This window comes from Mustela nigripes, chromosome 14 (genome assembly GCF_022355385.1).
Source record: "Mustela nigripes isolate SB6536 chromosome 14, MUSNIG.SB6536, whole genome shotgun sequence".
In the NCBI taxonomy this organism is placed as follows: domain Eukaryota; kingdom Metazoa; phylum Chordata; class Mammalia; order Carnivora; family Mustelidae; genus Mustela; species Mustela nigripes.
This window is the reverse complement of record NC_081570.1, coordinates 33692654-33696319: the sequence shown is the minus strand read 5'-3', so window position 1 is coordinate 33696319 and position 3666 is coordinate 33692654. Positions and strand designations below refer to the sequence as shown.

The window sequence follows — 3666 nt, the reverse complement described above, 5'->3', positions numbered from 1 at the left end:
AGATTTTTTTTTTATTTATTTGACAGAGAGAGATCACAAGTAGGCAGAGAGGCAGGCAGAGAGAGAGGAGGAAGCAGGCTCCCTGCTGAGCAGAGAGCCCGATACGGGGCTCAATCCCAGGACCCTGAGATCATGACCTGAGCCGAAGGCAGCGGCTTAACCCACTGAGCCACCCAGGCGCCCCTATTTATAGATATTTTATTTTATTTATTTATTTTTAAAATATTTTTATTTATTTATTTGACAGAGAGAGAGAGATCACAAGCAGGCAGAGAGGCAGGCAGAGAGAGAGAGAGGGGGAAGCAGGCTCCCTGCTGAGCAGAGATCATGACCTGAGCCGAAGGCAGCAACTTAACCCACTGAGCCACCCAGGTGCCCCTATAGATATTTTAAATAAGCATCAATACTGTGCTGATTTCAGGGACCCAAAAATGAAGACAACTCTAATTGCCCATCGGACTATTCCAGGCATCTCAAACGCAACCAAAGTAAACTCTTGGTTCTCCCCTCAGCCTGCTTCTCCCTCAGTGTTCTCCATCTCAGAAAAGCCACTATATCCATCTAAGTGTCCAGGTGCTCTAGAACCTTCTCTTGAAATACACATTCAATCTGGGGCGCCTGGGTGGCTCAGTGAGTTAAGCTGCTGCCTTCAGCTTGGGTCATGATCTCGGGGTCCTGGGATCGAGTCCCGCATCGGGCTCTCTGCTCAGCGGGGAGCCTGCTTCCTCCTCTCTCTCTGCCTGCCTCTCTGCCTACTTGTGATCTCTGTCAAATAAATAAATAAAATCTTTAAAAAAAAAAAAAGGAAATACACATTCAATCTTACTGGACTTCCTTTCAAAACCCTATCCCACATACCCCTTCCTCCTCTCCCCTCGCTTGTCACTAACAGCCCACATCAAGCCACATCACCATTTCCCTGGACCGCTGTAACCACTGCCCCTTCCAGTCTGTTCTCCAAACAGCAGCCAGAGTGATCTTTCCAGAAAGCAAGTGTGAATTCACCACTCTATTGAAAACCCTTTCAATCTTTCCAACTCCCTTGCTTTGGCCGACCAGGCCCTGAGGGATTTGGCCTTGACCCTCTCTTCCCTAATCCTGCACCACTTTCTGATGCTCTCTGGGATCTAGGCGTGCCGGCCTTTGTCCCGTTTTTCTAATGCACTCCTTCAAGGAGCTGTGTTCCCCCCCAGATCTGGGCCTTTACTAAAGACCACTTTGTCATAGAAGCCTTTCTGAATCCCAAGCCAGTCCTGTGCTACTCTCATCGCCTTTGGTGCTTTGCCCACAGAGCATCCAGGAGAGCTTGTAAGTATGTGTGTACATGAGATTTCCGGGACACCAGATTATGCGTCTAAGGGGAGGGACTTTGTTTTCCACCATTGAATCCCATCACTTTGTGCAAGGCCTGGCTCAGGTAACACTCTTGGAATATTACTGGTGGAAGGAAGGGATAAATGAAGCAACACGGATTGCAGTGTGTATAGTAGTTAAGCATTCGGGTTCTGGAGTCACACAGATCTAGGTTTGCATCTAGGTTCTGCTCCCTTCCTGTGTGACTTAGGGTAAGTTGCTCAACCTCTCTGGATCTGAGTCTTCAGCTACAAAAGGAGATTGTATGCAATCACCTACACAGGGCTGTTGAGGGAATTAAAGTTTAGCAACACATAGGTTGGCTGGCTGGCTCAGTCGGTGGAGCATGGACGACGCTTGATCTTAGGGTTGTGAGCTTAAGCCCCATGTTGGGCATGGAGCCTACTTGAAAAAATAAACAAAAACATAAATGTTAACAGCCCCTTTAGAGTGCTTTTCAATTTAAGTGATTAGCAAAGTAGCAGGTATCACTAAAGCATGTAATAAGGGTGTTCTATGTTTGCTGGATTGAAGACTTCAGGACCACACAGAAGCTCAGATGGGAGTCTCTGCAGAGACTGCCCTGAAATGAGGCTGGGAAAGGCCATCCCTACAAAGGGGTTTGGGCCACAAGGTGATTGAGAGGGACCCCAGTACTGGAACCAAAAGCCTCTCAGCAGGTCAAAGTCCAGTCCAGGTCCTAGGTGACCCTTATTTATTTATTAAAAAAGAAAATACTGGGGGCGCCTGGGTGGCTCAGTTGGTTAAGCACCTGCCTTCGGTTCAGGTCTGGTCTCTGGGTCCCGGGATCGAGCCCCGCCTCAGGCTTCGACTGCAGGGAGCCTGCTTCTCCCCCTGCCTCTGCCTGCTGCTTCCCCTGCTTGTGCAGGCACGCACACTCTTTCTCTCTCTGACAAATAAATATATGAAAAAAAAAATACTGTTGGGGTCCCTGGGTGACTCAGTTGGTTAAGCATCTGACCTGATACTGGTTTAGGTCATGATCTCAGGGTCTTGAGATAGAGCCCGCCGTTGGGCTCCGCACTCAGGGAAAAGTCCGTGTGAGGTTCTCTCCCTCTCCCTCTGCCCCTCCCTCTGCGCATGTGCTCTCTCTCTCTCTTTCTAAAAATAAATAAATTAATCTTAAAAAATACATACTGTTGCTTGGTGACTCTGCATCTGAGCCATTCCTGCCATTGGTGTGGGGGAAGGGAAGAAAAGCAGCTCATGGTGGGGGGTGGGGGGCGAGTCTGGTGTGGGGGGTGCAGGTCTTCTCTCAGCTGAAGTGGTTGGGGGATGAAATGTCCTTCTAAGAGCCCCCTAGGGCATGTGCTCAGGGTGGAAGCAAAGGGAAAGCCTCAGAGGAGGTGGGAGAGGAGGGCTTAGCGAGCTGACAGCCCCCGCCAGAATTCTTCCTGACAAATCAGATTTTGCCTCAGGGCCTGGGCAAAAAACACCTTCTCTTTCATCCACTTTGCAAACATCTATTGAGTCTTTGCTTTGGGTGGGTCGAAGCTGGGAGGCAAGAGAGACCTGGTCCTCTGAAGTTCACAGTCCACTGGAAGAGACAGATGAATCAAACCATAATTATAATGTCAATTTGCATTTCCTTTCTGCACTGCAGCCTGGATAATTTCTTTGGTATTTTTTTTCCTATTTTAGTTTGTGAACAGCTGAAGAAGCAAGAATAATAATTTCGGCCCAGTGCTATGGTTACTGGACCAACAACACAGCTGGATGGGAGGCTGTCTGGTTGAGGGAGGAGGAGGAAGGGGCTAAGACTGGGATTTTGCAGAGGAGATTTCCTGGGTCTTGGCTGAGGTGTGCCAGGAAGGGTTTCCAGGCCAGTTCAGCCACAGCGTGGACTATCCTACGACTGACACATTCTTATGGAAATGATGTAGGTCAGAGGTAGACAAACTAGCAAATGCATTTATTTATTTATTTATTTGACAGAGAGAGAGATCACAAGTAGGCAGAGAGGCAGGCAGACAGAGAGGGAAAAGCAGGCGTCCCGTTGAGCAGAGAGCCCAATGTGGGGCTCAATCCCAGGACCCTGAGACCATGACCCCAGCCAAAGGCAGAGGCTTTAACCCACTGAGCCACCGAGGCACCCCACAAATGCATTTAAAACAAGGAACATCACTACCCAGAAAATCACCACGAACATTGTGGTGTATGTTCTTGCCAGAGCTTCCTCTAATCTTAACACTCATACAGATACCCTAAGAAACTCTCAGAATGAAAACTGTTTCAGTAGGTCTGGGGTGGGACCTGAGATTGTTTCTAAAACATCCCCAGATGATAGGGCTA

General features: G+C 48.6%; 1 non-coding gene across 1 annotated transcript; it reads left to right on the top strand.

Annotated features, from left to right (window-relative positions):
- The first annotated feature begins 2098 nt into the window (after nt 1-2098).
- Nucleotides 2099-2181, top strand: TRNAR-UCG (transfer RNA arginine (anticodon UCG)). Its single transcript has one exon. It is a non-coding gene; the product is annotated as a tRNA-Arg (tRNA).
- Nucleotides 2182-3666: the final 1485 nt, after the last annotated feature.